This window comes from Chroicocephalus ridibundus, chromosome 1 (assembly GCF_963924245.1).
Source record: "Chroicocephalus ridibundus chromosome 1, bChrRid1.1, whole genome shotgun sequence".
Taxonomy (NCBI): domain Eukaryota; kingdom Metazoa; phylum Chordata; class Aves; order Charadriiformes; family Laridae; genus Chroicocephalus; species Chroicocephalus ridibundus.
This window is the reverse complement of record NC_086284.1, coordinates 164,838,798-164,866,481: the sequence shown is the minus strand read 5'-3', so window position 1 is coordinate 164,866,481 and position 27,684 is coordinate 164,838,798. Positions and strand designations below refer to the sequence as shown.

Sequence of the window (27,684 nt, the reverse complement as noted above, 5' to 3'; positions counted from 1 at the left end):
ACAGCAAGACCTGTCCTACCACTTGGACAGAATTAAGAGATATAAAACCTCTCTCCACATGACCTCAGAAATATTTCACTGACCCGTGCCAAAGTACCCAAACCTAGGCAGGTATCAGGCATGAATTTGCTAAAAAGGGCTACGTCCAAACAGGCTGTATTCCCTTCCTTAAGTACTTGGGATGCCCTGGGTGTTGTTGCACCGTGCTTTCTCCCATTCCAGGTGTGTCTAGCCCTTTTATAGCCTATTACACAATAGTGCCATGCAGCTCATTTAATTTAATCCTTAAGTGCTTTCACACAAAGGATATGATAAAACACAAAGTATTAGAAGCACTATCAACAGAAATAAAACCGTCAACTGGATAAAAGACAGTCCTTCTTAAAACATATTTTTTCAATAAAAGCTACGGAAATGCAATACAAAGATTACTTTTTTTTTTTTTTTTTAGAGCAAAGTTTGGTCTAAGCATGAAAGTTGCCCTTCAGTAGATCAGGTCTACTAAACAGGTCCTCTGCTTTGTTTTACAGGTGATTAGAGAAGCCTGTGAGTGCTCTCTGAAGGGTGCTGTTTTCTTGCTGTAACAACACAAAGGAGGAGCAGCTCTAGTTGCACTAGAAGCATTGGTGATATTACTACCTGCAGCAGGGGAAATATTCTACTCTCCCCTAGCCCCTGTTGCAGAGAAGAGAAACAAACATTCAGGTTTTTTTGGTGTTACATACCTGCTTCTAATAATCCAAATTTCTCATGGCTACACAGGCAATCATCTCCTGTCTTAAACATTTTGGCACAAAAATATTGTCACTTGGGCCAACAAGTTCATGACACACCAATACCAGTCAAATAGGTTACAATTTGTAACCCCCTCACCCTTCTTCGTCCTCTAACTTAAAGGGAATGAAAAAAATAATCCTCATAACAATCAGAGTGGCTTGTATATGGACATTCATTCTTCCATTTATCATTTCTGTATTTCTTTTTCATCATGACTTGATAGCGCTCAGTGAAGATGAGCAGATCTCCCCCACTACCACTTTATCATCATCCATTTTTGCCAGAAGCTCTGTAGATGAATGGTCACCAGTGGTTAACAGTGATGCCTAAAGCAAAAGTATGGTGTTTAAAATGTGCACAGCTTGAATAGGGCATCTATCCTGGTTAACACAGGATCTTCAACTTCCTGAAGTTTGTCAAAATAAGTCTGTTTGAAAGTTATTGCTTAATGAAGTATTAGTACAGAAAGCAAAACAGGTCCTACCCCACAGAATCATAGAATGTGTTGGGTTGGAGGGGACCTTTAAAGGTCACCTAGTCCAACCCTCCTGCAGTCAGCAGGGACATCTTTGGCTAGATCAGATTGCTCGGAGCCTCATCAAGCCTGGCCTTGAATGTCTCCAGGGATGGGGCCTCCACCACCTCTCTGGGCAGTCTGTTCCAGCATCTCACCACCCTCGTTGTAAAGAACTTCTTCCTAATGTCTAATCTAAACCTACCCTGCTCTAGTTTAAAACCATTGCCCCTCGTCCTATCGCTACCTGCCCTTGCAAACAGCCCCTCCCCAGCTTTCTTGTAGGCCTGGTACTGGAAGGCCCATATATTATGATATCTATTTAAAAATAAAGTATAGTTCACCAGGAGGAAATGGTATAAACAGGGATTTTGGCAGAGGTTTGGTTTGATTCAGGCAACTATTCACAAGCGCAGATGCACTTTGCATCTGCAGACGTTAACTCCTGCTCCTTGAAATTTCTACCCCATGGTGTTAAAGTCCCACATCATCCCTGTTGCATACAGATTATTAGCCTCTTTGCTTGTTCATAGGGATCCTTTTTCTTTACATTCTCCAGCTTCTCATGTTCAGAAGCATATCATTACATTACCTATCACGAAACAGAGAACAATACAGCTGAGTACCAAACAGCCCCTAGAGACATTCAGCACTGCAAGGGGGGCATTTTCAAAAGATACTCAAGAGTGGTTTGGGAAGGACATGTAGCAGGGGAACTTTTTTGGAAGCAGACAGGTGTAGGGAGAGAAGAAGACGGGGCAGAAAAACAGAAAGGGGATTTCAGGCCAGGAAGCCTGAAAGCAAAATTCTTAGGTTTATTGAGAAAAAGTTATTGTTAATATTTTTCGGATCCATTTTGCATAGCGCTAGTGTAATGGAAGCAGTCCCTGAAATGGAGTTTTCTGTATATGTATTTCTAACAGCTGACATGAGCTTAAAATATCTTTTTATGTAGGAGCAGTTCAACTTCCCCCCAATATGTTCTGCGCTTTCCTTCCTTCTATTTCACTGGGACTAAAATCAGCTTCTTTGAGGACAGTCCACCTCTTCCTCCTGCTGCCTCATCTCCTGCACCTCCAATGAGAGTCCTCTATAACGTCACCATTGATGTCACTAGCAGAGGGCTAAGACAGTAAATATAAGGCATGGGGTGAAAGAAGAACCAGTAGTGGGAACAAATGAACTATCAAGAAACCAAGAGACTATTTTTGTGGCAATGCTTGTCTCCTTAGAGATGAAAAATGAGGAGGAGTCAGATGAAGGAAATCTCAGTGATTAGAAAGTGAATTGGTTTTAGATATTTTATGCATTCAGTGAGATTTCAGTAATTCTTTACATCCATAATGAAGACGTGAAGTAAAAGACATGAAACTGAAGACTTAGTCTAGCTGTAAAATTGTATTTAGGTATGCATATAGGAAACGTATACAGAAGAAAAAATCCTGTTGAATTTTATTCCTTGCCTTTGATTATAAAAACATAGGAGAATGTGTTACTATTAATTGTGCATATAAAGCAGGCCATACAGTTCTTTCTAAAAAGCCTGTGAAAAATCTGGGGGTGGTGGCAATGACAAGAAGGTTCATTTTTACTCCTGGTAATGCAATAGGTCATCACAAAAACTGCTGCAGTAAAAACCAATTAAAGAGCCAAAAGAATAGAAAAAGCTGAATTATACGTAGGACTGCAGTCTCCTTGCATTTATCCTGAAGAGAGAAATAATCATTATATCATATTAGAAAGCCTCAAATAAATTTGAGAGACTCGTACTCCTATGAATATAGGGTCTCTCCCACAAACCTTGAAGTCATGGACACAAACATTTTAACATGGCCTTAGCAAACACCTATGTTAAAATGCAGTGAATTTAATGGGGGAAATTGCCACTCAGTTTTCTATATTGTCGCTGCCCAGTTCTTGTCAATTTGGCTGTATAACATACGCATTCTTGCTCTCACTACACATGTTAAAAGCATAGAACAGAATCTAGCCAGAAGAAGAAATTAAACATAAATAATCTGAGAAATTAATAAAGAAGCAAAGCATTAACAGAGCCATCTGCATTAATTATACTTCTCCTCATACCTCTCATGCATCTCAAATTCTATATGTTGTCATCAGTCGGTATTAACTGAACAGCATATCATCAGTCTCATATATTACCAGTTACATTATCAGCATCTAGAAAGCAAACAGCTCTGTATCTAACTGCTAATGATACATATTCACTTGGCAATAATCTCGATTAAATCAAGACATTATCTTCTCTAAACTATTTGTGACTGTCTTTTTGGTGGAGATTGTGACCTGTGCATTTGAACCTTGTAAAACAAAACATACGAATACTTTTCATGTGCTTCTGCATGAAGCCAGCTCATTAGCTTCAGTAGATGATGGTGTTTTGAGACAACTTAGCTAACTTACGAATATCCACACTTGGAATTTGAAAGGGTATTGTTGTGTTCCCCCCCCCCTTTTTTTTTTAACCTAAAAGCTTGCATTTTAGCAGGTTTTATAAATTAGGCTATTGGTCTTGACTTTCTATCCTGATCTTTAGTAAACCTTTTTTCTGTACATTTTGTTCGTTATTACTATTACATTAGGAGAGCAAGGACTGTAGTAAAAGGCCCAGTGACGAGGAAATGCATTTTTTTTAAATAATTACTCATACTTTGGTAGCACCTAGAGACTCCTATGAGGTCTTCATTTTGCTATGAGCAAAACCAGTTTAAAAACCAGTCCTTGAAGAGCTTAATTTTGTTTTGTAAGAAGGCAGCAGCAAATCGTTAAGTGGGGGAAGGGAGCAAGTGACACAATTTTGATTGGCTTAATAAGCATCAGAATTGCCTGCAGCTGCCTGAACTGTTCTTGCCTGAGTTGCATCTTGCCAGCAAATAGTTAATTTCATTTCTAGGAACAAGATCACTGCAAGCGAGGCTACTCCTTTTTCAGTCCAATTTTTCCTGAAGACAGAATGGTGGAAAACTATCAGTGTTCTCAGTTAAAGTCACGCTAGCTTTGCAAAAGCAGCCCCCAATGCTAGTCTTGCTCGTGCAGTCTAGTAAATGCCATGTGTATTTCCTACTTACAAACTCAGTTTCAGAGCTGCTCAGAGCCTCAGCTATATCCCTTCAGAACAGAGAAAAGGTATAGTTCAATTTTTAATAAGCAGCAGCAGCCTGAAATTGGTGCAAGCTGCTTAGCTCTAGATAAAGCTACGACAGTTAAACCACAGTTAAAACCCCAAAGAGAGAATGTCTGAGAATCAGGAGCGCATCCAAAGACCTGCGGCATTTAATTGACTCTCGTGATACACTGTAAGCGAGGTATGACTACAGTCATATGAAGCTTAAGAAATTTTCATTTTGTTTTCTCGATCTTCCTTTTCTTTGAAAACAAAACTAATTTTGTTGTTCACATTTCCCATGCTGGAGGCTTGGCTACCTGCAGTGCATTGCAGTAAAATTCGAGGCTAGCCTCTCTAATGAAACAGAAGACGGGTTATAACTGAGGCTGTCGTATTTCCCCGCGGTAACTTTTGAAATGGATCTAGCAGCTTACTCTTGCCTTTCTTTGGCACCAGCTGCAGCCAAAAAGTGCTCCAAAACACAGGTTCTCCTGCCTTAATACTAGAAGAGCCATAGCAGAGCGCTTGAATTTTACTTCCTTTTAAACTGCCCTGCCCCACAAAAAAAGAAAAAGACCGTGGGCACCGCAGTCAGCCCACAGGCATGGTACAGAGATGGCATTTTTTGATTGGTTATGTCTAAAGAGAAGATTTCTCTGCCTCTAATTTTTTTTTTCCAGCATCTTCAGTGATTGCTCTGTAAAAATAGCCCCGAGTCTGCCAGTAGGCATCTCTTTGAAGGGAGGAATAGACTTAAAGCATGGGCCTTGGAATAGAGCTGCAGGGAGAAGTCATTCTCTCAGCTGCATTTATAGATCCAATTTTTTCACGTACCAGGACACTAAAGAAGCAATTCTGTGTTTGAGTATCGGAATTCTACCCACTACAAGTGAGAGCAAGTCACACCCGCAGCCTTTCCTGTAATGTTCTACTCAGACTTAGCATGGATGAATTATGGTAGTCAGACCACTGGCCTGGTCTTCCAGGCTTTCTCCAAGAGTAGACAAGTGTGATGCTTAAGTGCTGTTCTCTTCAAGGTAGGAAGTGACAGTATGATTTTTTTTCCTCTCAGATGTCTAGAGCAACTTGACTACTCTCTGGCTTAAACCAGATTTAGCCACTGAAACTTGTAGTCTAAATGAACCTGCTGTCCTACCATTTTCCCTGACCCGGTTATGCTCTGGTGTCCTATTCTTTTCAAAGCTGTCAGGGATTTGTTAAAAGTTTTGGCTTTATCGGGACAATGTGCGAGATTTGAGTATGTAATGTTTCTTAATTCATTTTCCCAGCTCATGAGACGTTAAGCGCACTGAAGTCTCTTAGGATGATGCGTATCAAGTTCATTGTCCCTTATCTAAGATGCACCAACGCTGCTCATGGCTTTAGGAGCAAGAAAAAAAAGTTTGAGACACTCAGGCCCTAACTAGCAGGCTGCACTGCAGCAGTGCAGCAATAATAGAACTGCATAAAGCAAAATTATATTGCTTTTAGCTTCCCTATGTTCCCTCACTGGCATCCAGCCCATTGCTAAGCTATGTCAGAAGAATTTCTATGGGTTAGTTTTCCTTGATGTCAGAGTAACAGCTGAGCAATTAATTCTTTTTTACTTCATTCTGGAAATGAAAAAAGGCGAGTAATAAACCCTTCAACTACATTACAGGCAGTTTTTGCAAGCAAAGTAGTCAGATGTATTTCTGTTTAGATAAAACGGAATATATTTCTTCAAAGGTACAGCAATGAAAACAGAAAATAAGTGAGTTTTAAACATTAACTGCCTGACAGCGTAAGCGCAATGAACTGCTCTGCAACTTGCACTACGAAGCATTTAAAGTAATTTCCAGGTACCTTTGAGAGACAGAACTGAGAAAGATTTGTCTAAACAGCCAAATGCTTCTGTCCTCAGTGTCGGGGCCAAAGATGCATTTTCAGATCACATCCACAGCGCTGTGCTTCTCTGAGAAAGACTCTCCTCAGATAACCCTTTTGGTAACCATTTGTCTTTTTTTTTTTTTTTTAAAAAAAAAAAAAAAAAGAAAGAAAGGTCTAAAATGGCTGTTGGGAAATATTTCACAGCACAAAGACTGAGCCAAGCCTTTGCTTAACGTTAACAGAGCTGCTAAAAGGTACAGATTTGGTCTGCAGAAAGCGTTCCTTCGCCCTGCTGACTCCCTGCGAGCGCCTGGGTGTCTGCGTCAGGGTGCGACGCAGGGGGCCCTGAGCCGCTGCCGGGGCAGGGCAAGTTCACCGAGCCCAATATTGCACCGCACAGACGAGCTTGTTCGGATCCAGAAGCAGCACGGTCCCATCCACAGAAAGCTGTCTCAGGGCTCAAGAGCCCGGCTTTTTCGTGCAGTCTCCTGTGCACAGCTCCGCCTCTCCTGGGTACGAGCTGGTTCACGCAGCGTGGGGGTGTGAGGAAGCAGTTAGGACAGTAAATTAAATCCAAATGTAAGTACCAGTGAAATTTGTCCCTGTAATATCTGTCTCTGCTTTAATGAATTTTTGCTACACAAACAGCAGGCCATCGGAAGAGGCCTGGCTCCTCAAATACATTTGGTGCCACGGATCATGCCAAGTCACCACTAGCTGAGGGTCTTACAGTCACGGAGGCTTTAGATCATCGAACGTGAATAAATCTTGTTGTCCTCTCTTTATTCCCCCACAATAGGCTGGCATTAGGGTTGTATGAACAATTTTCCCAGCTGTTTCAGCACGCAAAACAAAAGTACTTTCCTTTGTCTGATCCAAACCAAGTTTTTTCAATTAAAAAAAAAAATAATTAGAAAAATGTTCAATCCAAACCAAAATATTTTTTCCTTGTTTCAGGCATCTTCAACCAAAAATAAAGCAAAGGAAGTGAACCTTACCAAATATGTGTATGAAGCAATAGCTTGCCAAAAAATGTGAGATGGAGTGTCTTTATCCTCAAAAGGTGCCTTTTTTTTTAAGAGAATGCTTTAACTATCTGCTTAGAGAAGATTGCAATGTAACTCTCATCACAATTAACACTGCTCACTTTGAATTAAACACGTAAGTGTTCGTGACGAACACAGGTATCCCACTTCCCAGGTGAGAGTCTAGCAATTCAGCCCCCGTCTTTGGCTCAATGTCACCTGCAAAGGAGAAAAGCTACAACAGGAAATGTCTGAAACACGTTTATGTGAATCTCATAGAGCCTCTCCCTCATATCCAGGATTTCCTTGTGGGTTTGGCAGGTAGGAAAAGTAGTTTTAGGTCTTCTCGGGTGGAAAAGGGATTTTTCATTTCTTGGATGATCCTGGGTAAAAATGGAAGGAACTAATTTCTTCAAATTCCCTCCCCAGCAAATTCAGTGTTAATTCTCGAGTTGTTTATTTAGTCTCGAGACTAAATAAATTACTGAACAAGAAGTCACCAAACCTTTATCTCTGTACTAACTAGACAACCAGAAAAGTCACCAAAGAGGAAAAGTATCCAGGAACTAACATTTGTAGCGTATAGTGTTGGTAAGATTAATTTCATTACCTGTGGGAAAACCAGTAATTTATGCCAGCAGACATCCACCTTTGTGTTCAAATAACAGGAGTATTGTAAAGAGTAACTTTTATTCCTGGTCACGGATAGGTAGGTTGTGGCAGGCTTCTCTTGCCCGTCACAATACCAGCCACGCTTTGTGGTTGGTTTCAGCGAGTGCTCATCTCTCAGGCAAAAATATATTACTCTTTCTTACTCCTGTGGATTGTGGTCAGTGACATCTGCTTTGTTTGAACATACAGACATCCAGCTTTTTTAGCGCCTGTGATGTGCATACCACCGATCTCCAATGATAACCAGGCTGTTACTAAGACTACCCTTCTGTTCACCTCAAAGAGGTGCGAACAAACTGAATTGTCACTTACTACCTTCAGAACTGGAGCCTCTTTATTGTGGTTTCTAACCCTCTGCCTATTAGACAGCTTGGCACGGTCAGGCTGCCAATTCGGGCGGGTAATTTGGGCATAAAACCACTTAGTTCAGCCATCCAGGGAGCCTTGCCTTCGCTCCTTGTTTGTGAGTAAAGAGAAATTGACGGTCTTTGACCTTTTTGTTAGCGCAAAGTGTATTGCTGAAGAACTTCAGCTGTATTGCAACGTGCAGAGTTCATGTTTTTGTTTCTTGGGACCAAAGCAGGGGGCTCTGGGCACCTTCAGAAGTTGACAGGAGTCTCCGCTGAAGCCCTCCCAGTGTTTGTACCTGCGACAACTACAAGAGCTGTTTGAACGTGGTGCCTGCCTTCGGGGCCCACGGGGGGAGCAGCGCTAAGGCAGGAGGTGACGGCAATACAGCAGCTCGAGGGAAGGAGGCAACACTGGTGAGGTCCTTGCCCAGAGAATGGGGGGGGCCCCGCGTGGGCGAGATGGCAGAGTGCTATTTACAAGCACTTTCGCACTGCCGGCTTGTGATAAACAAATGAACCTGCGTTTCTCACGAGTGGGGAGCATGTGAATGTACTTGAAAATAGCATCCGAGGCTTCACGTGCAGCGGGAGGCTGACAACGACTGCCCCAAAGCCGGCCGCAGGCACTCGGGGAGGCTCTGGTAGCATCCCTGCTGTTCACGCGCCCGTTTGCTCCGCAGCTCGCAGAGCAGGGGGTCTGCCCAGCTCCTCTTGAAGCCTAAGAGAAGACATTTTCTAATGAGAGGGGCAAAATATAATTCTTTGGCGGGAGCTCTTGCATCCCTCTGAAACAACTTCGTATTCTCTCTCAGTAATTTGCTTCTTAGTCCTGAAAGAGGATATTGCTTGCAGGACCAATGCCTGCGTATCTTCAGATTATTAGGTATTTTTTCCTGATACCACAAAATACACCTCTCTCCTGCTTTGTTATATACCCCGCATTCTGTTAAAAAGGGTACGCTCATCGCTATAAACACTTTTGTGTTTTTTTTTTTACTTTCACTGCCTATTATTGTTGTCAAATGCCCCATTTCGCTGGTTTGTGTGCCTGCCTTTAACTGAAAAAAACACACATCAATCTGATGGCCCACTAATCTTCCACTGCAGCACTGTCCACTGAGTCCCAGAGACCCGCAGTTTTTGTTTGTGCCGAGCACACTGCCAAAATTAAACTCCTGCCAAACCATGGAATTTGTAAGAACCACGGTTGTTGTTCTAAATGCAAGGGATTGTCTTGGCTTTATTTTGCTTTTCACAACATAAGTAGCTTTTCATGCGGAGTTTTTTTTTGTGTGGACTCTGCCTTTTATATACTCTCTGATACCTTTTCTTACAGCGTTTTGAATTTTCTAGAAAAGGAATGCCCTGCCTTTTCTTAGCAATGCGACATTAATTTTCTGACTACCTATTGCATATATAAAGAGTGTAACAGATCAGTTTCTGCTCCAGTGCTCAATAGATGTAGATTTAATCCTGTCTAGGTCCCTCTCTCAAACCACATAAAATCAAGCATATCGTCCATAAGCTGCTGTGTGACCTGCCAAACTTCTGTTTGGCAATTTTTTTCCTCTTTCTAACCATTAGTTTTAGTTCTCTACGGGCTCTCTTTTTCTTGGCCTTGAAGCTTTGTTACTGCCTGATTTTTTTTATGAGGGACATCAGGAGTCAGCAAGAAGTAGGCGAAAACACCATTTGCCTCTTCAAACCGTTTGCAGCCTACCCTAGGATCTCCCAGACTTTCCATCTTTGTACAAATGCAATACCTTTCAAATTTCTGTTACATGGTTTCATAACTGAGTTTTACTGTTTGAGCTAACACAAGACTATTTAATACGTCTAGTGCTTCAAAACCGGCTATTGTCAGAAAATAAAAGTCTGTTCTGATTGCCTGCCTTTTTCTGTCATCCATTCCTTGCAGCAACAAAGTTCTGTTTAAGCCCTTTCAAACTGTCTTCCATAATTCCACGGGGGGGGGGGGGGGGGGGGAAATCATCTCAGATGAGGCTTTTAACTGTACCATTTTTCCATCTGGGATATTTTTAAATTTCACTTAACTCCTAGTACTACTGTTGCTCAGCAATCGTTTAAAGTCTAATACGGGTCTGCTGTGTTGAGTCTCTGATTAGAATGGCGTACCCCGAGCTGCTGCGCAAGAAAAGCGACCCAGTTGTTTCAGATGGCTGGGCCAGAGCTTCTTGACTCACTGCAAAGGCAGGGTTAGAGGGCAGCAGAAAGAACGACAGAACACCCTGCCGTTCTCCCCCAGCTACTAACCAAATTTTGAATCACCCAAGTCAAATGCACCGAGCCCTAGAACTTCCAGCTTTGTGTGCTGATTAAAACACACCTTTTGTTCCTGTTGAGATTTGCAGGAAAACAAAGCGAGCGGTAGTTAAACTCCTCCAAGTGTCCCCCTCCAAAACCCAGCCCTGGGAGCCTAAAACTAGATGCCTAAATGTTTATACAAAACCAGGAATAAATGGAGCCTGACTTTTTGAGAGCGGTCTGCAGCCAGCTGCTCGCCCCGGTGCGGTCTCCACGCCACGGTCGTCGCTGCAGTGCTGGTCTCAGGCTGCGTCACAGTGTCCTGCACAATCTGCTCCCTCCAATACCGAGACCAGAGCACCCCTTGGCTCCTTCCCTGGGCATACAAAAGGACCGTGCACACTAGTTCTCACCTGAACACGCAACTGGGACAGGGGTCTGGGCACACAAAGCAGGGTTACAAACCCTGTGGAGCCCACCTGCCTCAGCTTCGACAAAAATGCTGAATTCAAGCGCCCATCAGCACTCTTGAGAGGCACACATCTTAAAAATCCACAGAAGAATTTAGCACCCCGACTTTAAAGCATTTAATCTTGAATAACCTAGATATTGTCACAGCAGGCCTGCTCCCCTGCTTGTAGAAGGTGACAGCCGCCACCTCCTTTTGAGGACAAAGTTTAGGAGGGTCCTGCACAGGAAACCGTAGCCAGCCCTTCACACAAAATCTGTTTTTCTTTCAGGAGGTTTACAGAGCTTCTTGGAATGGCAGAAGCCTGGCTGATAGCATATTTGCCTGCTTAACTGTCTCTGCTCTTCTCTGATATCAAAGGAAATGAGTGTTTGGGGGCAGGGAGGAGGATGACAGTGGAGGGGGAGAGAGGAAGAAGATGAGTTAAGTGAAAGTGGATGATAAAAGCAGCATTTCCTGGTATCAGGAGAGTTTTGGGTGGGTAGGCCAGCATGTACAATACAGTGATAAAGTACTAGCATGAGAACGAGAGTTCAGTGAAGAATAAGAGCCACCCAGGCCACAGGAGAGGAAAAGGATCCACACCTACAACATTTCTCAGGCAGAGCTCTGCTTTACAGAGGTTATACTCGTCAGCTTCACACCAGGTTAGGTTCCAACGTGAGAAAGCCAGAAGGTGTCAGCTAGTGTATACATATTGTTATCTAACTGGAAGACCTTTGGAGGTGTTTTCTGCTGAAGCTGTAGCATGAGGGTCCTGAGTGAAAATGCCTACCCAAATTTAAGATGCTTAAAGCTTTTTCAAAATGTATGAATTTGTACAGACATTTCACGTCTTCCCATTACTGGAGGGATATTATTGCCTCATCTTCGTATAAGTGGTGGAAGAAAGAGGAAAAGAGAGAAGAATTAAACACCCGTCTCGGGGTGTCTGGTAGAACATATGCAGTCATTGTCAAAGGACACAACATATCTACCTTTAAATCAGTTCATTAAGCAATTCAAATTCCCCACTGTATCAACTGTTTAGTACTACAAGCAATTACTACACTGGCCTTTCTATGATCTCTGAGCTCTATTTCTTTCAGCAACGTAATTATTGAAGGCAAAATTTTTTTCACTTGCACATTCTCAAATCAAGAGATAAATTTAAACTTTTTTTTTTTTTTTTAAACTCCCTTGTCATGCTTGCTGACTCTGCTTTGTAATCTTTAATGGGATATGGCATATCAGGCTACTGGAGAAATTGCTCGTAGAGACAATCTCCGAAAAAAATCTAGCTTCCTCAAAGAACGCTCCGGTTAGCAGTGCATGAAGAACAACGCAGTATATGCCTACAATGAGAAGCCAAAGTAAATTATCCGTCAAGAAGGAAATGGTAGTACAGATCTGTCTAAACCGCAGGTGCAGGGACTTACATGACATCAGCTTGTGCAGCCCCAGAATTACATTGCAGCTATTAGAAGAAACTGCAACTCTGGCTCACCTGGAGGAGTCCCTCACGTGACAAATCTCCCCCTGCAGACTTCTTTCTCACACTACTAAAGTGCCCTGAATTTGAATGGAGCTCTAAGTCGTGTGCGAACCTGCATTTTGTACCTCAGCAGAGTATGCCATGAGCACAACCGAACTGTGCCAGAGAAGATGCAGTTTTGCTATTGCACTTATGCGTAGACTGAAACGGCACGCCCCAGGCTCGGAGTTGCCAACGGAAGGTCTGAGAAACTCCATGCACTGGGGTCTTCCTCACATCAGTCATGATGAGCAACTTGTGTCTCTTAGGATAGCTGTGTTGTCAGAAACCTGCCATGAAAAAGCGACAAAGAGAAACTAGTAAGGGAGGGGAGCCACGTTAACTGACTTTTCCTACCATTTAAAGAAAAGAAGGAAAAAATATTACCATATGCTATATGGCTCTTGGATTTCTGCAGATGGTACCTTCTGTTGCACAGTTGAGAGAAAAATGGATTTTACTCAATTTTTACACGGGTCCTACAAAATTGGCGCACATCCCTTGTATGACAAGTAGATAGGTTTACTCCTCTTTTGAATTTTACACGCTTTCCCTGCGTACCTACCAGCTGCACATTGTGTTCTATACCATGGTGAGACTGCATGATGTTGTGGGGCAGCTGCTGGATGTACGTACGGCTCTTTGGCCTTTTTATGCAAGCAGCTTCCAGTGACTCTTGATGTAGGAGAGTTTTCCACGCAGGCTAGAAATCTCTCTCTACCTTTCCTTCTCCACATGGCTCTGAGCTTGCTAATGATCACATTTAAGACCATTTGGTGCCAGCAGCTAACTTTTAGGGCTGCTCAGTGAATATGCTGTATCAATGTGGGATGAGTGGGTAGAATGTTTTCTACTGTTTTACTTTTTAGGGGAAAATAAGAACTAATCTGGTGTTTTTAACAGTTGTGCTGTCACTGGTATGGCCACAGCGATAACGAATAAATTGTTCAGTCTTGACAAGAGCTTCATCAGCAACGGCAAGATTGCTCATTAGATTTCACAGCATACGCACTTCAACTACATTTGTGCATCTGTGGTACTGTCAACTGTTTGGGATATTTTTTATATATATACACACACACATTTTCTTTGACTTCAAGCTTTGATGCTTGTGGCTTAGTTTATAAACAAACAGGATCCTGAATCTTGACATTTTCCTTCATTGCTAATGCATAATCCTCAGTACTCTGTCTGGGACCTAGTGCGTTGATGAGAGTCGCTCTGTTAAGAGCCACAATATCATCATCAAATGACTTCTTTGCAAGAGTCTGCATAAAATCAATTTTACTGGTTGATTTTAGTTCATTATTTTCAAACTAAGATGGGCAGTTGTTTTCATGCCAAATGTTTCTGTAAATCACCTGTATTATGATGTATTAAAGCATTTATAATTTGATAGTCAGCATTAAGAGCAGCCAGATGACCAACAAAAAGTTTCCGTGTCACTCCACAGTGCATTATATTAATTAGCGAGAACAGGTATTTTGTATTTTTCAGTAATAATGGGTCCACTAAGCCTACAAGAAAGTTTCTGTATTAATTCTGAGTGTCCTGCCTCCAGACTTCTCTCGAGCCACATATGCAATGGCAGCCAATGTTCAGGGCTAACCGTAGATGGACAAAGAAACGTGCCATTTTACAAATGCTTTCAGTGAGGGCCTTGGAATTACCTTCTCAAAGGGCAGAACAAACATGAGAGGCATGATATCTTCCTCTCATGTCATGAGTCAGAACGTAACATTGAAATATTTTCTCAAAAAAAGTTTCAAGGCTATTGTTTAGAGGAACAGCAGAAAATATTTTCTTCAGGAAATAATATAAAGCATATTCTGTGATCCCGTGGGTGCACACAATTCTTATAATGAATGTTTTGAGGGGAAAAAACAGCTCTCAATGACTTTCACCATGTCCTGGGATTCAGCTGACCTACAGTCTTTAAGCCAGTTACCAATATGTGGCATAAACGCCACTAAACTTTACAACAGAGTTATTTTTCCTAAAGTTTCTGGACAGGTTCATTGCTTTCTTTCTGATATAAAAAAGAATTCAATCAGCTGTCATCCCTGTTGTCTGACCAAGACTAACTCACTTGTTTGTTTCACAAGATCACAGGATGATGAATCATGAAGAGATGTGAGGCCCGTGTTTAGAAGCTGCAGATTAATTTGCAATAATTTGATCAATTCAGCTCACTTCCTAGAGCACTGATCACAAAATCCCAAAGAATGGGTGCCATGCAAGCGCTTATTCTTATTTTTCTCATACTGAGGTCTTTGCTGATTTAGGCCTCATTTGGAGAGACACGAGGAAATCCCTTTTAAGCAAATCATGCACTATATTAGAACACCGTAATGGCAATACTGGTTCAACAGGTAATGAGAAATAAGGCAATGTGATTCATAAAGGGCATTTATCATATGGATACTAGATTGCCAGCCCTGTGGAAAGCATCTGTTCTATTGCTGAATTGGGTTAAAGTTTCATTTTTTGGCAGATGCCATTGCAAGTAAACTTTTTCATAGTTTTGGTGGTCAGGAACTTTAAGCATCCAACCATCCACAGATCCTATCAAAAAGGTTGTCTGAGAACATCTTAATCCATCATGAATGGATAAAGAGTTTTACTTATCTTGACAGTGGCATACTGATACTGGATTATAAAAGCAACCTCAACAGTTATAAAATATTTTTTTAAAATGCAATCAGAATATAAAATCGATGTGTTTTTCAGAAGTGTTCTACCACTCATGTTGTATAGTTATGTTTGATTTATTACTGTTCTTACTGAGCTACTGAGAGTTAGATAAATTTGCTAAGAGATTCCTATCTTCTAAACTATATTTACAATTTTCTCATGACAAAGAGACCCTCATTGTCCTTCTGGACATAAGCTTTGCACAGTGCTGTCCTGTCTCAAATGTAATGAAGCCATCAGGGTCTTCCTGACTGTAACTAAGTTACAAGAAGAGAAGTCTCCGTTCTCTGTAAACACAGTCCATTTGGCAGTAGAATAAGACATTCTAATCAATAAGAATGTAGTTATCTTAAACACAACTGTTTTATCATAGTTTTTTTTATTCAGTAATAAAAGAAAATCTCAGGGAGCGCTAAGTCATTCTCAAGTTCATCAGAATTCACTGAAAATAGCCTTTTTGCTATAGTTTCAGAATGAACCAAGAGTGCTGGCGTGATAAACTGCTCCTATTGCCTTCATGTCACCAGCACTTAATTTTGCCAAATTGATTTATCTCGAGAAAGTGTAACAATTACCTGAACACAATGTTTCCTGTATTGTTATGGATTGCCAAGGCAGGTTGGAAAGTGATGTGTCCCACCGCTGCACCATTTTCAATTTTTATTTTTATTTATTTATTTTTTAAATTTACTCTTTCATCAATATTTACACTTGTAGGTAACTTTTTGGAAGCGGGGCTTTTCTTTAGACCGTACAGCAGTCTGAATACACATCAAGCCTTTCTAACTTTGCTGAATTGTACCGTAACTGACAAGACTTACACGATTTCCCTGGATTAGGCAAGGAGATGGCCTTCAAGTAATTTATCTAGCCAAGCCAGAAGATTCAGCGTTCTAAATTACTGAACATGCGGAGGTTTATTGCAATATCCTGTTCTGATGTCAGACAGCAATACCCATTTACCTGCTTATTTTTAAAGAAATTGCACAAAATTCTCTATTGATAGTACTGGCATTAGAACAAGTCAGTAATATGCTGAGGGATAATTATTCATTTTAACCTCATTTAATATATTTTACTTTTCCCCCCCGCGGGGGTCAGTATCTCTGGCTGACAGTCTGTCTTGCGGTTTTATTCCAGTCACACATTTCACACCACAAAAACATCTAAGTGATCTTGACATGCATCAGCAGAGAAGACCAAGGAGGAGGCTTGGGTCACTCACAATGCCACCTGGGTTCACTTAGTATTAAAAAATGAGTGCTGTGTAGGGGGAAGGGAGTGATATCATTATAATATCATACAGTACCATATGGTTTATCAGCAGGTCAGGCTTTATCCTCTGATGATCCTATTCATGATTCAACAACATAGTTTTTTATTACAGTGATCATATTAGTGAGGAAATGAGACTCCTCCAAGTTTAAGATCTTAGAATGCAGAGCCCTTTCTGAATGCACAGAATAAACATAAAATTAAAATTATAGCGGTGTAAACTCCATATTCTGATCAGTTAAAGTAGCTTAGCCGTTAATATTTACAGATGAGCCACCCCCTCTCACCATTTAAGTACATCAGAAAGACCGTCCTATGAATTCCAATTCCAAATCTCATTTTCCTTGACTGATCCCACACCGGACTAACGAGATGATTGAAACTTTCTTTTTGATAGTTGATGTTCTATTAATAGAAAACAAACTTAGATTTAGCAACTTATGCTTATGTGCAATTTGCTATAGTGATTGCAATTTGATATTCATCACAGTTTCCCTTAAATTATTCTAAAGAACTACCTGATAGCAGACAGTTCTTCCCCAGTTGTGGCATGGCACAGCCGGGGCATTCACTCTCTGTGGGAATCTCAAGCCTTCCTTCTCTATAAATACAAAGGTATTCAACAAGATCTTCAGCTAACATTCTTAAAGAAACTAACCTGCCATGGGATAAAGGTCCTCAAATGATCATGTATCAGGTAAAAGATAGGAAAAAAGAGGTTCTGCAGTAGGAGGAGGCCACAAAAAAACCCCAACCATCCCTTAGGAATCTGTATGGGAACATGTCCTGTTCAACATATTCAGAAATGACCTAGAAAAAGAGCATGCCATGTGATGACAAACTTTGAGAAGTATAAATTAATCAGAGCACTAAAGACAAAGATTGTCCACAAAGTGTTGCCAAAATACTGGACAGAAGTGTCATAAAAAGGCAGAGGGGGGTTACAGTGTAGGTAAAGCACCATTCATCGGAAAAAACAGTAATTTTATGTCCACCGTGGTTAGTTTTTGAGATGACAGACACCACTTTGAAGCAAGGTCTTGGTATTGTAAGAGAACTGTGAAAACGTCAGTTCATTGCTCATCAGTGGCCAAAAAGCAAGTGGAATGGCATTGACAAGTTAGGAAAGGAATAGAGACCAAAGTAGATCATCATTATGCAACTGTATACGTTTATGATGCACCCACATTTTTAATATCGTATCAAGGTCTGGTCCCCCTGCCCCAAACTTGTCCCTAGAATCATAGCAGAATTGTGAAAGTTAGAGATGGGCATCAGACCCCTAAAAATCATGGGTAAAATAGTAAGAGAGTGGATACGGAATGACTCGAATACAAGAGCAAAGAAACAAAGGTGACAGATAAAAAAAATAAAGAAAATGCTAGCCCTTTAAGTAAGGCATAGTTGAACTGTGGATTTCCTTGCCAAAGGATGTTATGAACACCAGAGATTTACCTAGACGCAAAAAATGACTGAACACATCAATGAGAAAGAATCTATTCAGTATCACCATATCACCTTTGAGAAAGTCCCTGAGCAGTAATCAGGCTGGCTGGTCTGTCTGGTTTGTCAGTTCAGATGTTCCTGTGGCACATACCCATTTGTAGAGTGCATTGAAATGGACGATCATATTTATGCTGAGCCATTTGCACTCCGACCAACATGATTACAACATCCTCCCCCCACCATCTGCGATACATTCCTTTTCTGTGGCAATATTTTCATTTGCCGCCTTGCAGGTGTTGCTTCCTGCCTTTCAGAAACAAACCAAACTACTTCACAAACAGGGGGCTTAAACAGGAAAGGAGATAATGTTGCCTCAGACCCTGCTTCCTGTGTCGCCCTGAAACCTTCTTCCAAGAAACAGTTAGCTACAGGCACTCTGAAAGCCACAAAAACCATCCTGCTTGATCCTTGATTGCCAGTCCCCAAAAGCGTCACAAGTAGCCACCAAAACTCAAAGTCAGTTCTTCTTCCACCCAGTAGCAAAGCTTCTGTGAAGACCACCTGCCTTACTTCTACACTCAATGCCTTTCAATCTTTGGGGAACACTATAGTGAGCAATCCTGAAGCCAACACCTTCCTCTGGGGATAGTGTGCAGGCAGCTGGCGAGTCTCTCTATCCTCCAAGGCCAGGTGAGCTTACGCAGTCCATGCTACACATATTCAGATTTCTTAATTCTCTCCACTCCCAGCCTGCTTCCTAGTGCTTGCCGAGTGCAAATTCCCTGGTAGCTCAGCTAAGCGTGTCAGCCCTTCACGGTTAGCGCATATTATGAGCATCACCCTTTGTGCTGCAGGCAATTCTTACCATCACCCCGGGTGAGTACAATATTGAATGTGCCAAGCTGCTACAACAGAGTTCAGGCTGTCGAGGGTTTAAGTAATCCTTGTAATTTAAGTCATCATTATTAGCAAAGGCTAAAATCTAATAATGAAAACCAGTAACGATCATCTTAAGCAGAGCGTTTCAAAATCGGGCAACACATTTGTGCGTATTCACTTAAATGGTTCTATAGCTCTGGGCAGAGGCTCTGGCTCACCAATCACCAAACCAAAACTCTGCAGTTACTCATACAACATGAGCAGCTTCGTCAGGGACGCAGCAAGCTTTCCCTTCACCCAGTCCCCTCTGCTGCTCCCTTGACCTTGAGGGAATTAAAACCTCACAGTTATTTCTAGGCATTAAACAATTGCTGAAAAAGTTTTCTAGGCAAGTCCATAATTAGAGAGATGTCCTTAGATCGACACGAAAACAAAAATGCATTTCCGTTGTTAGCTAAGCTGAAGAAATGACTCTTGCTTTTGCTTTACCCCACCATAGCATCACTCACTGCTGGGGAATGGCGGTGGCATTCAGAGCACCCATGTGGCTGGAAGAGATGTCACTCTGCCAGATAAATTTTCGCATCCTGTTCTGTAGGATGTGGAAAACGGTTTCAGAGCATCCTAGAGTGACCGACTTCTCTGAAGGTGCTGGAAGATGCACTTTACTCCAATAGAGAGACATTTCTGCCAACAAGAAAATACTAAGCATTTCCAGAATAAAAGAGAAGCCACTACCATGGAAGTACAGGGCAGAGAAGCTTTTGTTTCAAATAGACTATTGAGAAAAAAAACACATCCTGCTTGGTCACTGGGGCTTGGAAGTATACAGACAGAAAGCCAATATTGCTTGTTGCAAAAAGCTGGTATGCAACAGTTCAGACCTGCCTGTCTCTAAAATATTGTAATAAATTGATTTCTAGTTCGTTAAAATATTAATGTAATTCTCGTAAGCATAACATAATTTAAAAATACTTAGTACAGCGTAAGCAAAACGATTGCATCTTATCTGCATTCTCATGCGAGTTGGACGGGTGTCTAGCTGTGCTCTGGTATCTCGCATCGGCACGTTACCATGTGACAAGCAAACGGCAGATCGTTGCCCACAAGGGCTCTCTGTCATGTCTCCCAGTGAAAAGGAGCCATAAAACTTTCCACAAAGAGACATCAGCGCATTCCTCCACAGGTGGGAAATTATGCCGTTTCCAGACACACTCCTGCATCCCAAAGAAGGAATATACCGAACGGTAATAAATGGCTGCAGGGTTATTTCAAATCAGCATAATTAATTAGCTCAGAGGCTGAACTCATCCCCAGCTGGCCCTAGGAAGCAGAGGAAGGATATAAAGGTGGCGTTCCCACTTGTTTAGTTGGTCCTCAGCGTATTCTTGTCGTTGGGTTGCAAGGCAGTGCTCATGGGGACGCTGTGGAAGATAAAACTCGCAGGTGGAGAGGGAGAGAAAAGCGTACATGAATCTTGAAACCAGCAGCTGCTCTGCCTGTAAATCTGCACCTAGCTATGCTACTGTTTAGTATGCTGCGGGCTGGGTAAGTGCTTTCTGGTACGTAGATCAGGCCAACATCAACCCTGGGACTGTGGCAAGGACAGTGGGGCACTCTGTGTGACACATAAGGCTGCGTTGCACTCGGACTTTGTGAGGATGCTTTTTTCTCTAGGTGAATGGCCGATCTGGGAAACAGAAACCAAATCCCTGTTAAAACTGTAGGTACTTTTTCTGACAGTATCCCCTTTTTAACTCTCATCCTCTTTCCCTAGTCTGATACGCCCCCCCAGGCTTCCCTTCCGAGGAGATGGATGTTTCACTGCTCTCCCATGACAGTCCCTCAGTCCCACAGCTGTCACCAGTCAGTGGAGCAGCTCCACCTCCCTCAAATTGCCTACTCCACCCTACGGGTTACAAAATTCAGTCTGAAGGAGCCTGTGAAGTGCAGGGCTAGTTCAAGCTTCACCCTTCCAGAAGAGGAGCCACGTAGTGGGCTGCTGTTTACTGCATACTGTCGCTTTTCTCCCTTCCCCTTCCTTGCGATGGCGCCTGAAAGCTGCAGTAGCAGCAACTGCTGCTACCAGTTTTTGCAGTATGAAGTGACTGCTTTTGAACAAAAAGCCGACCTCATAAATGTATTCTTCATGTCAAAAACCTCAGCTTTAGTTTAGACAAGTTTCTAGTCGATAACTTAAACACATTTTTCCTTTGGATAGGGGAAAACACCTCAAAAGCAATCATCAACAGCTACAGAAGCAGCAGATTAAGTGAATTAAAGAAATACATCTTCATATTTGTAAAGCTTCGGTTGAAGCTTCAAATTCATTTTTAAATGGTTTTGTGAAAAAGTATTTCTCAGTATTTTCTCTTTGACAACTAAATACGATTTTCCTACTTTCCCTTTTGACTTCTCATTTGGTGGGCTGGGTCTTGCCGCAGCTTCCCTCCGCGTGCTTTGAGAAAGTTGCATGAGGAAATGCGTGGAATTTTTTCCATCTTCATCTGCAGATTTGAGCGATCCCAAAACAATGTTTTATATAAATCAGCAGCACTGGGAGTGGGGGAAAGAAATCGTATGGCTTTAAAAAAGATCCTTTTAATCTAAAATAAATACGGTGATGGTCAATCCCATACACTACCCGGAGATTTGAGGTTTGGTACCCACCCCAGCATATAGTTGGATATGAGTCCTTGCTCATTTTAAATTAAACTTTTACAATTACTTTTGACACAGTATACAAAGACCTCCCAGAAAAGCATCATGCCAGACTCATTATTTCCTTATTTTTGTTCCCACATCTCCTGCCCCCACTATTGTCTATTTAAACTGGTCAGGCTTTTAAAATTCACTTGTTTAAGTAGGAATCAGGTCGATAAGTATTTGCATCAGATACGTGTTAGCATACCATTAGCAAATACCTGAAGCAAATAACTGCATTCTCATTTCAGAATGACTATTTCTAGCAGAGTTTTTGATGGTTAAGACATGTACAGTTTTAGGTGAAGAGTCATTTACCTTTACCTTTGTGTCATTTTCCACCACCTCTGTTGATTCTTAAAATCAAGTCTGTATAGAAAGGGTTCAGCATACTTTTCCAGCTACCCAGTTGTCTGCAAAATACAGCTGCATTTAAACCGGGGCTTTGAGGAGCTGTTTTAAATGTGGCTAATTTATTCTATCCTCACTGCTAATGAGGACTCACAAATTAAACTTTCATTTTATGAAAATCTGGTATATTGTTGATTTCCGTTTCTCCCTTATGTGTATTTTAGATTCAACCATCCCCATGGCATCAGCTTCTTTTTGTATCTTTGTCTCGTCTCTTGATTCAGTTGTTCCAGCAGATAAATCATGCTCTCCTTACTTCTGCCACAAGGTCTTCATGTTTGCCTTCACCTCAGGGGTTCTCCTCTTCCATTTCATTCAAAGAGCTCAAGGACAAGGTCCTAACCTCCAGTTCTTCTTGCCAGAAGAGGAAAATTAAGATTCCATTATCCTGAATCTCATTCTAGATAATTAAGGAGATACTGCTGAAAAAGCAAACAGTTTTGATAGCAGAACTTTCCACATTTCCGGTGGGATTTGGAGGAAGTTTCCTCTGCAGAACAGTACTTCTGTGCAGTCTTCTGCTGAAGGCCCATTCTTTATGGTTCCTACACCAAAAGGCATGGTCTTGGAGATGAAAAATGCAGTTCTGGGCCTCCAAGGCAATATAGGTTATTATGGTCCAGGAGCTGCAAATTATTAAGAGGCAGGTGGCAATCATGGTTAACACCATTCAGCACCTGGTCAGATTCTGGACAATGCCCTCCAAGCCTTAAAGATGCCTCTAGTTACTTCTGGTTCTCAGAATGACTACAGTAGGCTCCTTTCCAACTTTGTGCCATTATTCTCTCACAATACACGTCACACAGGCCATCAGATTTAGATGTGTTTAAGTAATTACAATCGGAAACACAGAGCTGTTCAGTTCTCTTGAAAATAAACTTCTCACATCTTATCCTTTGCACTTGGCCACTACCAAAATTATCAACATGTCCCCATTGTTCAAGAGTTTAATCCTCAAGAACTTGCTGCGTGTACAAGACAAATATTTGTACAGTCACATCTGCCTGGGTGTTACTTAGCTATCTGCACAGCGTTTGCATCTGTGGGTTGTCTATCTTCTATTCCCCTTCTCATAAACAGAAAAGTAGAGTCATAGAATCGCTTTGGTTGGAAGAGACCTTTAAGATCAAGTCCAACTGTTAACCTAGCACTGCCAAGCTACCGCTAAACCATGTCCCTCAGCGCTACGTCTACACGTCTTTTAAATACCTCCAAATAGAGATGTCAATTCAGCTAAGCATCAGGATAGTAGCGGGGAAATACATAAAGGGATAGTATGAAGGATGCCTATGGGCGGCTATAGGAAATAGCAGGCAGGAGGTGGAAGACTTAGGATCAAAAGCTAAAAAGGACCCAAGTGAAATACCTATGAAGAAGTTTATCGCATTAAGAGGGAAACCACTACCCTAAAACTTGGAAATATTCTGTGCAATACAAAAGCTGGTTTATAATGACTCTGAACAAGTCTCTACTTTTCTAAGTGATGGACTTCCTAAAGCATTATTTTACAATTTGTTTTTCAAACCACAGACTAAATAGACTCTGAAGCACTGTGTTTTACAAACTAAAGCCTCACTGTCCTTCTACAGCAATGAGAAATTTTCCTCCTGGCAGCTGGCCAGCATATGTTCTGCATACCCTTGTAAAACAGTTGCCAGTTTCTTCCCTGGCTACAAAGGCAAAACAGAATAGACAAAATTTCCATTCTCCTCAGAGTGAACCAGTTGCAAGGGCAGAGGACGGATGCTAAAGCGGTTGCTGACCGCTCCTAGGAACTGTACGGCACCCAGTGAGCTGTGCAACTGAGCCAAGCAGGTTTTGCTACCCTATCTACCACAGCAATGATAAACTAAACTAAGTCAATGATAACTAAAATAGATGGTTTCACTTAACCCTGCCAGAACAGTCCAGATACATACACGTGTTTTGAACAATCCCGTGAACTACAGGAACAACTCTGCCTTCAAGTTCTTAAGATGTTCTCACTCTTAGACTATCTCCTGAGCAGACACTTACGACATGGCCTGTGTAGAGACTTAGCCAGAACTTAAGGCATCTCCTCAGACAGGTCGCTAAACACATACAAGCAACGTGACTGTCAGTAAAGCAGAATGCATCCACAGGCACAACAGTGTGCCAAACCACCCAGATCCTTCTTTCCATGACAGGGAGTTTGCAGCAGAGGAAGGAATTTAATCCTGCCAGCAAAGGGTGTCACCAATACGATTCATTCAGGCTGGACGGAGGTGAGTGGTTGACTCAGAGACCTCTAAAAATACCCATGCACTGAAGAAAACAGAGGTTGTAATTCATACATGACATCCTTCCTTTTAAGCCAATATTTAGCTGATCAACAAGAGGTAGAGGAAATAAGGGTTTCTGTACACTGCCTAGCAGAGGCGGCACAGGAGAGAAATTCTGAACGCTGGATTTTTTTTTTTTTGTGGTAACCTTGTCTGTGGCAAATCTTCACAAGTAAAAAGCCCTCCCTGCATTTTAACCACCACTCCAGTATATGTCACTTAATGTAAAAGTCCTCCTTGCAATTCTGCTGAAAGTATATTTCATTCCCTGCTGTTAACTGTCATATAATATTGCTGAGAGACAACTGAATTTAACCTCAGAAATAGCAAAGTTTCAGCTGTGGCTCAAGTACAACGTGTATAGCTGTTTAAGCACTTTAGTTTTTATTAGGAGAAGGGGTATTGATGTGTAACAAAGAACACTGCAGAAACACAGGACCTTTACAGAGAAGACCTTGCCTCCCACTCTCTCAAAATTTTGTACCAGTTTCAACCGCAAAGTGTCCTTTCAGGGAAACAGCTCTTGTATTACATACAGGTGCCAGCTACACTTCATACAACACGACACTCGGCATGCTGTTTTAGATCACCAGTGGACCAATTATACATTATTCCATACCGAATGAATGGCCTCCCTCTCTAAAGGCTGTTCGATATGCCAGTGCAGCCACGGCTTTTGCTGTGCCCCTTCCAAAACAGCCTGGGAGGCAGAGCTGTGGTGCTTCCTTTGCTCCATCCCAGTGCTGCAGCGTCTGCGGACGTTTACCCGCAGCAGGTCTGGGATGGAGCCGAGCCTCCAGGCGCGTCTGCCCAGAGAGCTTGACCTCTGTGGCTGGCGGTGTCTGCCCACACAGCACCGTCTGCTCCCTTGAAAGGCAAAACGGAGCCTTGAATAGAAAGGGAAGAGAGAGAACAAGAAAGGGTTAAATAGATCTACGTGCCGATATGAAGAGAATTGGCTGATGGCGTTGAGGGCGCTGAAGAATACACATGACAATAGCAGAAGTTCATCGATCGGAGAAGCTGAGAACTGGAAATAGGAGTGGATATGCCAATAATAGACTCAGTGTGGATGATTTCAAGTGGCGGTTTAAACACCGTCTGATAAAGGACTAATGGGAGAATAAGTGACCGGTGAGGTTTGTTTGGAAGGCAGCACGCCGAGAGAGGGAGGATGGATGGGCCCTGATCGTCATGCTTCGGTGAAAGAGACAACTGCTGTTAATCAGAAGCTGTCTGGCATCGATGAATATATTAAAATCCACTGTGGGCACATTGCCTTCCTCCTTCCTTCCACCCAGAGGAGTCACTAGAAAGTTTCTGCTGTGGCTGTTGCTAGCGAGTTGTCTAAAGCTTTTTGCATTTATTAGATATGACCCCTATGGAAGGTTTTTCTGCTGAGAATTTGGCATAACCACAAAGGTGCCTGAAATAAATTCAAGTAACCATCATCAAAAGGGCGGGACACGGGGATCTGATCGCGTATAAGAGATGAAGATGAAGAGCAAACAAGCAAGAAGAAAATTACCCTGATATTAGGCCCCTCTCTTCATTCTCAGTTAAGGTAACGAGCCAGTTGTGGTTGCGCAAAAAAACCCACAGACAGCCTGTTCTTCTGCAGCACACACAGTTTTCCCTTTTTCATCTTAAACTACTGGCAAATATTTTTGTTCAACGTTAATCTTTCTCCATGACCCAATTTCCACCTCCTCCACAATTTAGGATATTTTGGCAGATGCCTGTAATTTTTATGAATTAAAGTAAATGTCAGAAGGAAAGCTGCTCCTCCCATCGCTCTCAAAGAGCTGGAAATAAAACCCCGTGTCCAAGGTTATAAAGCTCAACGCTCCATTTTGGAACATTGCTTAGAACAAGTTCACTTCGCAGCTCCACGTTAAAAAACGTTTCCAGAAGAATTTCTGAATTCCCTCAAAGCCAATCAAAGAACAACACAAGCTATATCCCAATATTGTTTCTACAAAGGCTCTTCCCATAACAGCTTCAGCCTGCACACTCATTTTACCACCAGTCCCTTAATGTTTTATACTTTTTCAGATAGATTTGTAACTGTAGAAGTCTCGAAACAGAATTTTTAAAGGCAAGCTCGTTGCAAGCTGAACTAACTGTACTGGATTGATACCATACTTCAAGACTGGGTAAGGAAAGAAAACTATTTTGTGGTTGGAGGTGCAAAGGTACAGAAACAGCTGCAACTTCAGACCCGTTCTTAGGAGTCTGATGGGGTAGAGGTGAACTCTCTCTCATCAGCCCTACTTTTTTTCTTTTTCTAGTTACTCCTCCAGGCCAATTACTGCTCCACAAAATGCAAGGAAAATGGCTTTCCCCAACTGGACAAAAGCCTTGTACTCCTTAACTACTTGTCCTCTTAAATGCAGTGGTTTTCTCCCTATGAATACCTTCTGGGATCCATAGGAGCCCTCTTCTGACACCTGCAAATGATTCCCATGGCCTGACTTCAAGACATTTTTGATATGAGGGAGGAGAAAAGACTTAGCAACAGGGAAAAGAGGAAAAGCAAAAAGAGAGAAACGTTTCCCTAGACAGTGTGATGGGTCAGAAAAAACACAGACATAAGCAAGGATTCCAGCTCTGCAACTCATTTAGGGGGGTTACCTTCCCTTCTGTCCCTCAGCATAATATATACAGCCCTTGATTTGAAGCTCCCAGAGGAACTGACCACTTTGGGATCCCTCAAGACACTATAGCAGGATAAATTATTACAGCAATGAGATATTATCTTATTCTATGTTTCTGTAGCTTCTATGCATTTCAAAGAACAGAGATTACATTTTAAAATGAAATATATAATTTGAAATTCTCATTTAATTGTGTTGGACTACAACTTCTGAAAAAAATCCAGTGAGTCTGCAATACCGAATGAACATTTCTAGTCTCAAGATTAATTATGTTAATGGCCTAAGCAAAGCTGATCTCCTCTAACTCAGACAAATTAGTGTTTCCATGTGGCTCATTAATCCCTGCCTCTTCATCTGAAGAGGCCATGCTTCATAGGACCAATGTATGCAAAAGAATATGCCAGGAATATCTCAGACTGGAAGTGCTGAGAACAGTAGAAGCATTGCCTGATTTTATCTAGACATCTAAGATAGTGTTTTGTGCTCCCTCCACCTCTCATTTAGCGCCCAACGCCCTCCCCCCCTTTAAAGAAGCCTAGGGTATACCACCAAACACCGTGATCCGCTGCAATCCCATTGACAGTAGAATCTGAAATTAAGGAACAACCACGTATTGCACATTTTGTCAGAGAAAGCTTCTGCCACCTGGACAGAGGAGGAAGGAACCAAAGCTTCTGCAAATCTAATAACCTTGCCACTGACATTCATTCATTAATAATAGTTAAGAATCATATT

The 27,684-nt window shown here is 41.9% G+C and overlaps 1 protein-coding gene across 1 annotated transcript in view; it reads right to left on the bottom strand.

The window, feature by feature from the left end:
- GRAP2 (GRB2 related adaptor protein 2) overlaps positions 1-20,301 on the bottom strand; it is an 87,590-nt gene extending 67,289 nt beyond the window's left edge. Inside the window, exon 1 of the mRNA XM_063323705.1 lies at positions 20,238-20,301. The gene's annotated coding sequence lies outside the window, so the exon portion shown is untranslated. The remainder of the gene's footprint in view (positions 1-20,237) is intronic.
- Positions 20,302-27,684: the final 7,383 nt, after the last annotated feature.